This window comes from Sphaerodactylus townsendi, linkage group LG05 (genome assembly GCF_021028975.2).
Source record: "Sphaerodactylus townsendi isolate TG3544 linkage group LG05, MPM_Stown_v2.3, whole genome shotgun sequence".
Classification (NCBI taxonomy): domain Eukaryota; kingdom Metazoa; phylum Chordata; class Lepidosauria; order Squamata; family Sphaerodactylidae; genus Sphaerodactylus; species Sphaerodactylus townsendi.
Genome location: NC_059429.1, coordinates 44,186,239 through 44,199,552, shown reverse-complemented (window position 1 = coordinate 44,199,552; position 13,314 = coordinate 44,186,239). Strand labels below are relative to the sequence as shown.

The following is a 13,314-nucleotide window of genomic DNA, read 5'->3' as shown; positions in this document are numbered from 1 at the left end:
CCTCCAGAGACAATCCCACAAACCTCTCTGAGGGTTACATCCAGCCATGCTGCACCATGCTCTTGGAGGGGTAAGGGCTGCATCTCCAGTCTGCCCTAGCTACTCCCCTACACCCAGCTTCTATGGGCCGCTGCAGCCAGGCTGGGCAGATGCCACCTTGATGGGACTTGGCAGTAAGTGCTTCTGCACAGAATGCCCAGCTTCCCCATGGATACTCTCATTGAGTTTTCTGGATGCAGCACATGTCGACCCAAAAGAAGGTGAACCAGATTAGGGTGGTGGTGATGGTGGTGGTGGTGGTGGAAAGGCTGTCTGTTGGATTTGGACATATCCCAGGGGATCTAGAGGATGGAACCTGGAGACAATGTTGACCTCTGTACTTGCCATAGAGTTCACCTTCCAAAAGGTTCACAGTTTCCAGGGAAATATGTATGTGGATGGGCTGCTGTTGCAGGAGGAAGGCTGCTCATTAGCCTAGTCCTGCCACTCTCCTTCTTGGGGCTGGTTCAGTCACCTTATTCCGCCCCCCAAGTCTCTGGAAGTGACCTGACTGAAAGTAGCTTCCCTGTCCATCAGGGCTCCAACACCGCCCACCCCACATTAGGGCAACTACACCAGTCTTAGTCAGAACTTGGAAAACCTAAAAAACATCAGTTTTCGCTCTGACCACAGTATAACTAATTCCCCTCAGGAAACGTCTAAGCTATGCCTGAGTTATGCCATGGAGTAACTCCAGGCCTCAGACCTGGGCTGCCCATCATAAGTTGCCATTTCAGGAGTATCTTAATGGCACATAACATAAACAAGTTTGATTGGCAATTGTATTTGCACAGAATTTCTCAGCTTCTTTCTCTTTTACTCTTACTGCAAACACGACAATGGCAGCTGCACATATCAGAATTGCTGCTAGCCATGGCAGTCACAGAAATGAACTGTTATTGTTCTCATTGCTTTTGACATAGCAAATAGGCTGGCCACGAGACACTGGGCTAAAGGTGCTTCCAAAGGAAGTCAACATGAAAACTGACTGCTGTGGGTTTTCTGGGCTGTATAGTTGTGGTCTGGTAGTTTTTGCTCCTCACATTTCGCCTACATCTATGGCTGTTATCTTCAGAGGCATGTCACAGTATGATGTGTTTCTCTCCCTGACACAGTGTGGAGTGATTATGTGGTGGGGCATATATTTTGTCCACTTCACCAGGGTGTGTTTGGGGGGGGGGGGGGGGGGAACATTTGCAAGTGTCTGGTTGAAGTCCATTGGCAATTGTATTTGCATTTGCAATCGCAAGTGAAATGTTAGGAACAGAAACTACCAGACCACAGCCATACAACCTGGAAGACCCACAACAGCCAGTTGATTTCAGCCAGGAAAGCCTTCAACAAAACATGAAAACTGTTTTTAAAAGATCAGAATCACAGACCTAAGTACACTGACTCGGAATATGTCCCACTGTGTAAATAAGAGAAAGGCATGGCAGAGCACATACATTTTATGCCTAAGAACTCAAGCACCTCCAGTTAAAGGATCTCAGATACCTGAAGAGTTTCTGCCTATCAGAGAGACAATACTGGATGACAGAAACCAACGTTCCACCTGTGTTGAAGGATGTATCATTGATCTGCAACTTTCAGTAATCCACTCTGCGGCAGGATGTGATGTCATGAGCAATGTCAGTGCACATCCCTGGAGATTTGTGTGCTGGAGCAATGCCAGTTCTGTTCCTGACTTCTAGGGGTATGTATGCTGTGAAAGCTGCACTTCAGGGCCAGAAGGAAAATAAGCTGCGTTCAGCCATAGTTGTCTCCTTCTGCATACAAGTTACAGCGGGGAGAAAATCATTCTGTTCTTCTCAGAAAAATGTAATTATGGAAACAAAATAATAATAATAGTAACCGTCTGCAGAAGAAAATGAAAATATTTATGAATTGCTTAACAACATTAGAGTCTTTGATAGTTTCAGAAAGAGTCACACAGGCAGGAAAACACACACATTTGAATAAACCTTTCTTGTTAATATGTGCAACCGCTTCAGCAGAGCAGCAGCCCAGCAGAAGCCGGCAAGTTCCTGTCAATTTTTGTTTTCATCCAGGAAGTATTTTAAATAACATTCAAAGAAGGCTTAACATCTGTGATTACTTGGCTTGATTACTGCATTCCTAAGATAATGGTTTTCAAAATTGCATTTTCCAGTTGAAGATTAAAGAGTTACTCCTGAGTTACATTTTCCTTTCTTTAATAAAAGGAGACTCAATCTATCCTCAAAAGGGGAGCATTAATATAGAAAAGGCTTACTGGTGTCTTGATTAAGTGTTATTAGTAGTCATTTAGTATTCTCATTATTTTCCCAAGCTAACCAGCCTCTGTGTATACTGGGACGTAGACTTTGTTCTCTCTATTGCTGTACTGCAAGGAGCCTGAAATTGATGTTTTATTTGGAAAGAGGAAGGGAAAGACATGGAAATTTTTCTCCATATCTTTCATTGTTTAACTTACACTTTGTTAGTACATCCTGTCTCCAAAAGTTTTATCTAGCCTTTCATTTTGATCCCACCCCCATTTTATCCTCATACCACTCTTACAAAGTAGGTTAGGTTAAGAGTGAATGACGTGTTCAGGTCGACCCCCTCACGTGCTGAACCTGGCTTTCCCCAGTTGTTGTCCAGCATTTTGAGCATTTTACCACACTGGGTAAAGATAACATTTATCACCGGATTTGCTAATTCACCCCCATTCATATTTCTTACTTTATTCAATCTATAATCCTATGCACACCTGGGAGTAAGCACCAGTAGACATAGTCAGATGTAGCTCTCAGTAAACTTGCATAAGATTGTGCTGTTAAGCACTTAAAAAAAATCATTGTTAATATGCACAGTGATAGACCTCTGTAAACTATTTTGTAACAACAAACTTTTAAGTGAAATGTAGTGTGATATTTCAAAAGTTACTAAATTATGTAATTTTGATAATATTAATAAAGGTGGGGTTAAAAAAGTATTGTAAATTACCTTGATGTCTTTAGGACAGAACATGGAAGTATCAGAGGAAGGATACTTCTCATTGACTCTCTCAGATACTGCCTGCATGCTAATCCTCGTATCTCCATGAGTAAAAGATCCAGAGTCTCAAAATTCTGTTTTTCAAATGAAAGGTGAAATTTCAAGGAAGAGGCATTTAACATCTGTCAGGTGTATATGATATCGATAGACTAATGCTGCCAAGAAGGAAATTCTAGCACCCTCGATCACCCAGGGGCAGGGTCTTCCATGAGGGTAGGGGGCAGGAGGGTCATTCATATTCATTTGGGGGCATTTGATCAGTTTTGGAACATTCTTATGTGCATTGTATGTCATCTTTGGACATCTGAGAGGACCTGCTTAGGGGAACCATGGAATTACACAAGTTATGTGATTTGTGGTTAAGGGTGAAGTCAATCTTTGGGTTGAGGTTGAAGTCAAGCAAGTCCAAATTAAATATTTATCTGGAGGTCCAAGGTGACTCTTGGCAGTCCTGACTGACACCATAGAGAAGGTAGCTGCCAAGGTTTATGGATACGAACTTGCCTATTGTTACCAGACCAACCCATGGTGGAGGGGGCTCTGTTTTAAGACAGTTATGTCTCTACCCATCCTGCCAAACCTTGGGGTGCCTAGCAGTACAGTGCTAAAATGGAGAGCCCATTCTCTGCATTGGCTCAGTGTACCCGTAAGGACACAATAAAAACTTTTCTAGACTTGCCCTCGCCCACATCTGTCATGCAAAGCACCTACCTAACACCCTTCCTTAAGGGATTAGGAGAACACAATGGTCCTGCCCTGGAGAGCATTCCCATCTCCAGCCCAGAACTATGCAACCCTGCAGAGACAAAGGACTTGTTAATGTTTTTGCCCTGAGTGTTCCTGCCCAGTATTGTATGAACCCAATATTTCTTCCTCTAACTTCTTTAACGACTGCCTCATTTGCATTGTCATTGTTCTATAGCTGTAATTCCATTAGCTACCTTCCCCCTTTTCAGGCATTCCCGAGCTTGTACCATCAAGCTAATGCCTCAACCATTAGATTAATGACCCAACCAATAAGGTTGATGCCTGTTTCTTGTCTTTTCCCAGAAAGGCAGGAATCCTGTTTGTCCTGGGAGACAAAAGGGCCACTCTGCATAACCCTGAAAGTCCCTATAAGAAGCCCAGTAGTCCGTATAAGCCCAGAAAGTCCCTAAAGGACTCCCAGTAGTCATTGTTCAATATCTCTTGACACCTCTCTGTGATATTGTTTCCCAACATGTTGTTCTTCTGCCAGAACTAAGCACAGACTGCTTAGTTCTGTTCATTGAACCATTTTGCTCCAAGATCAGATTGTTATAACACTTACTTCCCAATTCCATTAATCTATTCCAAACCTCTTCTCTCAACATGGCTTATATTCTAGGACTATGTGTGTTCTGCTGTTTTAATTATTGTGTGCTATACCATTTCAGGTAAACTGTGTTCCCCTTTCATGGCACAAATTCCAAACTTGGTCATCTGGAATATTGCTAAGTGTATATGCTCGTATCCACTGGGCAACTGACCCACAAATTCCAAGCAAACCTATGGTAGAATCAGCATGTTGCCACTTTGAAGAGCCAGTGTGGTGTAGTGGTTAAGAGCAGTGGATTCTAATCTGGAGAACCAGGTTTGATTTTCCACTTCTTCACATGAGCAGCAGACTCTTATCTGGTGAACTGGATTTGTTTCCCTACTCCTAGACATGAAGCCTGCTGGGCGACCTTGGACTAATCACAGTTCTCTTTGAACTCTCTCAACCCCGTCAACCCCACAAGGTGTCTGTTGTTAAGAGAGGAAGGGAAAGGAGTTTGTAAAACACTTTGAGACTGCTTAAAGGTAAACTGGTGTATAAAAACGAACACTTCTTCTGGATGAGCTGATCTATAGCAAGGATGATTGTGAGATGAGTGGGATACTTGTTCTAGAACATACTTCTTGGTGGATAACTGTCATGTGAACATACAACAGTTCAGCTCCTGAAGGCACCTCAAAAAACCCTGCCTCTCAGTGATGGTCACTCTCACTACCTGACCATAGTGGAAACCAGTGCTTACCATGAATTGCTAGGGCTAGCAAAGCCCGCAAAGAAATAGGACATTTTACATGTTATTTCCTTTGATAAAGGCAACTGGCTGCCCTCACAAACTGAACGTAGCTGAGACCAGCCCTGTGTTTTTATCAGCAAACTCTTTATAGCTGAAAAATGTGTAGAATCAACAAAATAACATTTAATTTAATTTAAGCATCTAAGCAACTGATTCACAAGTCATTTTTGTATTTGGGGCCAGGGAATCTCTGCGCTGTCTTCTCAATGGCTTTAAGTATTTTTATGGTTGTTAAGAGTCCCAAGTGGACAATCAACCACTAATAAGAACAATTGTGTAGATTTAGCACCCCTTTGAGATCTTGTTAAATGTCTTTTTGAAAGGTCCTATTGAAATGAAAACAACAATGGAACTTAAAAAGTCAATGTGAGATTTAATTTAAAAAAAATGCGCAAAGAGAATTTGCATTATTAGATGGAGGAGATGCAAAGCATGATTTTAAAGCTGAATCACTCAAACAGTTTGTTATAAATTAAGTATCTATAGTTTCAAAGGCATGGGATCATTTAATGAAATATGAATATGTTAAGAAGTCAAAATTATGAGCACACAGTGCTTTGATTCACAATAATTATCCACAGGGCAATATGAAATACATAAGAGGAAAACATAAAACATGAGTCAGAAATGATATGTCAAGTCTTAGTGAGTGACACCACGAAGAGTGAACTTCTGCTTGGCACTAGGCTTGCCCACTGATCAGAAATAAAGCCAATAGCTATGCTACTACTATTTGCTCTGGTCATTTGCCAGAAAAACATGGGACAAGGAACCAACCTTCCACCATTTTTATAGTCCACTTTTCACTCTAATGTGCCCCTAAAGCAGTATAAAGCATTGTTGTCTCCTCCTCCAATTTATTCTGAGAACAACCAAGCTGCAAGGGTTGCTTCTTAGCGCCAGGGACTCTTGGAAGAGACTGATTTCTGTACCCCTTTAAATTTGGATTCAGGTTGAGATTGGGATCAGAGACTGCTTTGGTCATCTTAGTTGATGACCGCTGGTAAACTAGCCTGGAGAATGTGACCGCGCAAGTTCTTTTGGATCTTTCAGAGGCCTTGATACTATCAATCACAGTATCCTACTATGAAGGCCCCAGGGGTTAGGGTTATCCACCAAGCTTCCACAGAAGACTCCCTGATCCTAGTCCAGTACCCTAACTACTATATCACACCAGTTCTGCTTCTGTCTTTAGACTTGAAAAAAACAATTGGACTACTAGCTCCACTCATTCACTTGGCTCCACCCCCAGACCAGCTTTATTCTTTATCTCATGATCTAGAGACTTTATCCAGGTATTAGAAAGCTCTATTTCAAGAGCTGGTGCTGATTCTCATGCTCAATTTTGATGTGGAAGAGTGAATACAGTTAGATTTTTACTTGTCATTTTAGGATGGTGAACTTTTCCTCCATGACAACCCTGCATATCAAGATATGAGATTTACTACATTCCAGGAATCCATGGAAAGCTAAAGTTCCCTCAAAAGCAGTAAATCTCAGAAAATCAAGGGTGGCTTAGAAGCCACATCATCCATACAAAATGACAGGCAAAAGCCACATTATAGTAGTTTTAGCTCATCAAAAAGGAATGTAAGAACTGAGGTTCAGAGGCAACATTTCAAAGTTTTCAAAGTGCGTAAGCAATTCAAAGGAAGGTATTATTGGTAAATAGTCATCCTTAACTCCACATTCATTTTATTTTATTTACTTATGAATTGGCCTTGTATGCCACCCTTCCCCAATGGGCTCAGGGCAGCTCACAGCATTTCCAAAATACATGACCCAAATCATTTAAAACATAACCAATATAAATATTTTTTAAAACAATGAAAGTACATTTAAAACATAAAGATAATTTAAAACATTTGAAAATATTAAAACTTTCTAACTATGGCACTAAAAAGAACAGTATCAGGGGGAGGGGAGGAGGCCAGACTGATGGAAACCATAGCTGTCTCAATCATGCGCCTGCTGGAACATCTCTGTCTTACAGGCCCTGTGGAGCTGCATCAAATCCGTCAGGGTCCTGGTCTCATCGGACAGAGCATTCCACCAGGTGGGGGCCAGGGCCAAAACAACCCTGGCCCTGGATGAGGCTAACCGGACATCTTTTGGGCCAGGGATCATCAGCCGGGTTTAATTTGCAGAGTGTAATGCACTTCAGAGAACATATCGGGGGAGACAGTCCCATAGGCACACTGGTCCCATACCATTTAGGGCTTTGAAGGTAAGTACCAGTTACTTGGTATCCATACTTCTCAACATTGACCTTATAATAGGCAGCCCCAGCAATTGCCAAGTAGTAGGGAACTAAATTGCCAGTCATGAAAAAAAAATACTTGTGAAAGTTCTTTGGGATGGGATGAGTTGCTGTTTTGTAGTCTATGAAAAGAGGGAGTTCATAAATTCTCAAGGGGAGACCCAGGAAGCCTTGAGGGAGATGGCAATCCCACCCACACCATTGGCCTTTGACCCTCTCTTTGTTGTTGTCAGCTAATCTCTCACAACAATAATATCTGAAGAAGTGTCACAAAAACTCATATTGAAATAAATGTTCGTCTTCAAAGTGCCATTCATTGGACTTTTGTTTTAAATAAGTGGTCCACCACAGTTGGTTTCTAAAGATGTGAAGTACAGCAAAGTTTTCTTAAACCTCCCTCCCTGCTAAAGTGAACAACAACAGAGGCCTTGTCAGAATTCTGTCCATGAAGCACCTCGGTTCTTTATTCCAGTGTGGCCCTGTTTACACATTACAGTGAATGCACTTACAACCTGTCCTCAGGGTACAACGTATTGTTCTTTATACATGTGCTGAGTAAATCTCATGTTACCTTCAACACAGGTATAGCCAAAGGTGTAATTTAGACCCCACATTAATACAGGTATTAACCCCAGCTTCACCGGTAAATTAATGTGCATGGTCTCTTATAGACAGACATACTAGAGTTGCTGGGTGCCCACTGGCCCACTGATGGGAGGTAGGGTGGCCATATCCAGGTTGGGAGACTCCTGGAGATTTGGGGATGCAGACTTGGGAAGGGGGGGGGGGACCTCAGTGGGGCACAACCCCATAGAGTCCACCCTTCAAAGCATTCATTTTCTCCAGAGAACTTGATCAGTGTAGTCTGGAAATGAGCAGTAATTCCAGGGGATCCCCAGGTACAACCTGGAAGCTGGCATCTCTGCAGGATGTATCTGTGTTTGCTGGCAATATGTGAGTAGGTCTTGTATGAGCCAAGATTCTGCAGGTGGGAGACAGCAGCTGCATAAGAACAGAATCCAGCCAAACAGTTTATTTCATTGTGGGGAAAGGGGGTTAAAGGATCCCTGCATGAATCTTGTTTTGTATCTGAATGAACAAATATAGCAGCCCCCTCCCCAGGCTCTGGTTCTAACTCCAGTGGCTGACTGAGGTTATGAATTTTCATGATGCATTAAACCTTCTTCTTGTTTAGCAAGGAGTAAAGATTGTTTTACCCGGACAAGGTTTTAAAGGAGGCAGTGCCTCTTTAAGAGTTGCATTAGAAAGGGAAATGAGGAATAAGTGCTTCTTTGTAAAGGGCCTTTTCTGGGTATTTTTTTTCCAAAGCAGATGGAGGATTCTTCAGCATGCCTCAGGCTGAAGGTTGTTAGCATAATTAAGAAGGGAAAATGTCCAATACGAGACCTGTATGAAAGCCGTATTAAAACACTTAGTGTGCAGGGCATCATGGGGTTTGTATTCCTCCTTGACCTTTTAAGCAAATATGTTCTGAAATCTCTTGTTGGAATCTGTATGCAAGCACAGATGTTTACAGATGTTAGCCAGGACATGAAACAATATTACCAATGCTATTTCCTGGCAAAGATTCATTTCTCATTCCACTTGTATAGCAACTGGGAATATAAATGTGGAGATGATCTGTTTTCAGATCTTTCAGAAGAGGAGCAAAAACAAATGTTGTTTAAGAAACTGCATATTCTGAGCGGGGGGGGGGGGGGGGAGGGGTTGGCCAGGGAAATCACTTTCTTTGCCTAATAAAAGTTATGAATGCACCAAAGACACAGCACAGAGCTGTGCAGGATGTAGTCCTCCCTAAATAACTAGACCCACATGTGCACCGGAAAATGGTCACAGAATGCTGATTAAAAAGCTTTACGAGGCATGTGAATTTTTTTGGTAACAGGTTAATAATGCCAAGTATAATCCTTATTAGGGAGAATCTGTCATTTCACGTTCCCTGCTTCTCTGAGCAATAGGAGGTTCCAGGGAAGCATCACATGTTCACTTTTCTCTGGAGAAGAGCAAGAAATGGAGATCTGTAGTGTTTTTATAATGCCAATTTATTTACTAGGCTCTGGTGGGAGCAATCAGCAAATTGGCACAAACACACACATACACACACAGAGCTAAAGTCTGCTATGGAAGTTGCTGAAGTAACTGAAACCTCTTTGAGTCATTCCATCCCACAGCTAGAAGGGCAAGGCCTCCTTCTGTTTTACAGGCAAGTTGCAACCCATTTGGTCTGAGGCTCTGTAGTGGGGGGGGGGGGGCTGCCAATGAACCTGTGCAGATCAGACATCAGCTGATCACCTGGTCTGTTTGGTTTGGCACCAAATGTCTCAAATGTTCACTGAACCCCTTTTGCAAACTGCACATGAATTAAAAAGCTGCTGTTCCAAACAAACTTTTAACAACTGCTCAAACACTGAACTGGAAGCCTTTTTAAAATAGTGCTTGTGTATGACTGAGTTTACTATGATCTGCTGAATTCAACAGCAGTACAACAATAGTTGAAAAGAACTCCATTGGACTAGGGCCATGGTGACGAACCTTTGGCACTCCAGATGTTATGGACTACAATTCCCATCAGCCCCTGCCAGCATGGCCAATTGGCACAAACACACACATACACACACACAGCTAAAGTCTGCTATGGAAGTTGGCCATATTGGCCATGCTGACAGGGGCTGATGGGAATTGGCCATGCTGGCAGGGGCTGATGGGAATTGTAGTCCATAACATCTGGAGTGCCAAAGGTTCACCACCACTGGACTAAGGCATGGAGACCTACTAGATGGATGCTAAACGGTCATCTCCTGGAGCAAGTTAAGTATTTCAAATATCTGGGACTGTATTTCCACCATAGAGCAGAAAGGGCCAAGCATAGGGACACAGCAACTTCGGCCTGTGCTGGAAGTGTCTCAGCCACCTTGTTCTTCTTTTACAACAAGGGCCACAAATCTTTACCAGCTTCAACAAAGGCCTTTGTCAAGATCCCTTTGACCAGGCAATAAGACACTTGTAGGATCACAAAGGTTTCTTTATTGCAGGCATAAGTCAGATCAGGTACAGTTTCAAAGACAGCTCTGTCAGACGGACAGAGCTGTGAATCATACAAGCACAACTTCCCACTCCCACTCCCACCCAGACAGCAAGCAAGAGAGTGAAAGTAGTTTTTGGGAAAGTGGCCTTCACTTCAGAGACCGCAACAGGGAATTAAGATAAAAAACACTTGGGCAGATTCCGCATGGGCCAAAAACAGTGGCGTGAAAACAGTGCGAAAACAGTATAAACCCTTTTACACTGTTTTAAACCCTTTTAAACCATTTTCACACCATTTTCACACTGCTGTTTTTGGCCCATGCGGAATCAGCCTTGGCGTTTGGCAGGCGAGCTAGCAAGCAGAAGAATTCACACAGAGCAAAACCCACAAAATCCAGGCCTGACATTCCGCCCCCTCTAAGAGCCCTTAATGCCAAAGTGAGCCAGCAATTACTTTATTACTGCTTGGAACCAATCAGCTGAAAGGGTCCAATTCTGCTTTCTACATAAAATCTTGGGTCTATCCCACTGAGTACCCTAGGTTGCCATTTGTTTAGAGATGGGCTTGCATCTCTTAGAAACGAGAGAGTCTGGATTCACCTCTGCTTTAACCCAGAGGATGCTAGTCTAACTTATCAAGCACTAGCTACTTTGCAAGCTTCAGATTGGTGGGACCAGATAGAGGAAAAATTATTCTTTTTAGGCTTCTCATTAGAATCTTTGGCTATATTGCCAGCCAAAGAAATTCTCCAAACCCTAAAGTTGAGATTATACAATCAGGAATATGAGAATCTAATTAGTAATGCCAACAGGTCTTGCTCTACTTTATTCTTAGGAATTCCCCTTAGTACAACTAGCGGGGCGAAATATTTACATCAGTTAACTCTTCCCAACACCCACAGAGTGCTTTCACTCGCAAGATGTAATGTTTTACCATTGGCAGTTACGCGAGGGAGATGTTCAAAATCCACTTTCAGGAAAGAGCATGTGCTTGTAATTCAAACCAGGTAGAAACTGTTGGTCACATACTTTTATACTGTCCCTTTTATAGCATAATCAGACATTCCTTGTTGACCCCTTTTTTGGTCCACAAAGAAGGATTTACAGACCCGCAAATCTGCCTGTTATTAAATGAGTCTTGTGTTGTAACAAAAAACTGAAATATTTTGCTATGAATTTTCAATTAAATTCAAGAGTCTGATTTGCACGCCTACCAAAAAATGGACCCTTAGCTCAACCACTTTGAGACAACATTGTATTTTAGATGATATAGTTGTATTAGTTTTGTTATTATATAATTTATTATTCTGTATAATAAGCTTTTTATAATGCCAATAAAAGCTATTTGGATTTGGGCTAGGTGAGAATTTCCATGTGCAAAGAGCCAATTGTGCCACACTGCATGGCTAGGAAGGAAATGTTGAAGTTATCCACCTAAAAGCCACGAACAAATGAACAGTCCATCAAAAACTCAGCACAACACACAATCATGATGTGAGTGTATTTATTCCGCAATACTATCTATGTTAATCGGTGTAAGAGAAGGAGTACTATATTTTGTATTGGTGACTTCTAGATTTAAAAAACAACAACATTTTTTGAAAGTCACTTACAGAGCTTTTTCATTTGTTTTCCAGAGAAAGAAGAGAAAGAGCATTCCCACCCCAAAGCAGAACAGGAGCTCCATAAATGTTTTCTGGCCCAAAGTGTTCTTCTTATGGCCAAAAGAGATCTCATGTGGAAGATCCATGGATGGTTTTGAAGAACCATATCAGTTACAAGGACAGGGTTGAAGAGATTTAACTCCCCTTCCTGGTGCTGTATTGCTCATTTAAACAAACTTCATGCTTTTACAAATAGCATGGGTGTAAAGGGGAGGTCTGCAATGAGATCAGAAAATCTGCAAAAATCGCATTCCCACAAAATGCCACCATAATGGCATAAATGGCACTAGAAGTATGACAGTTTTGTATCTAACTCATTGCCTTTGTCAGGGAAAAATACTTATGGTCCTGTGCTCTCAAGCAGGGACGTATCTGATTAAAATGGCTCCCAGAGTAAGCACAACAGCTCGCCTTGCCTGCCACTTGGCCAAGACGTGTGGGGTGTGCATTGCCGAGCCACTCCCCTCCAACTGCACCCCTGCCCAAATCCATGCGGAATTCAGAAGCAGGGGCACAGTTGGATGCTGAGCTGGCCAGCATGGGCTCACTCTGCCCTACACATGGACTCCACATGAGAAGGGCAGACCCATTCGATGCTGGGCTCAGCTTGCTCAAGTCCAGTTTTATGCAGCAAGCTTAGAGCCTGCAGTTTAAAGCTCACCCCAAGCAACATTGAACCCAGGATTGAACTGAGAAGTTGGACTGACCGGCTCCAGTTTTATACTGTTGGCTCTGCCCCTGAAGCTCCACCTGACTGGAGGTGGAGCTTGGGGATGGAGTCAGCAGTATAATGTTGGAATGCATCAGCCTGGCTTCTCAGTTTGATCCTATGCTCAGGGGAGCTCGAGTTGAGCTTTAAACTGGGCAAGATGTCCCCAGCATTGAATAGGCCTGCCCCACTCCAAACCCGATGTGGAGTTCTGGCTGGCTCAGCGTTCAACTGCATCCCTTCTCCTGAACTCCATGTGGAGTTTGGGCAGAGGTGCAGTTGGGGTGGGGTGGGGTTTGGTAACATGTCCCCCATGTGACCTGGCCAAGTAGCACTTGGGGCTCCAGCCTCCCACTTTTCTTTAAAAACATATTTCAAAGCGGTATACAATGAAAAATAACTTTGTGTGGATATAGTTGCCCATGACTAGAGATAGGTTGGAACAATGAAACAGATACAATTAAGGCAGAAAGGCATGGCATTGAC

The 13,314-nt window shown here is 42.7% G+C and overlaps 1 protein-coding gene across 1 annotated transcript in view; it reads right to left on the bottom strand.

Annotated features, from left to right (window-relative positions):
- Nucleotides 1-13,314, bottom strand: part of HFM1 (helicase for meiosis 1) — a 156,253-nt gene that overhangs the window by 38,868 nt on the left and 104,071 nt on the right. The window lies entirely within an intron of this gene.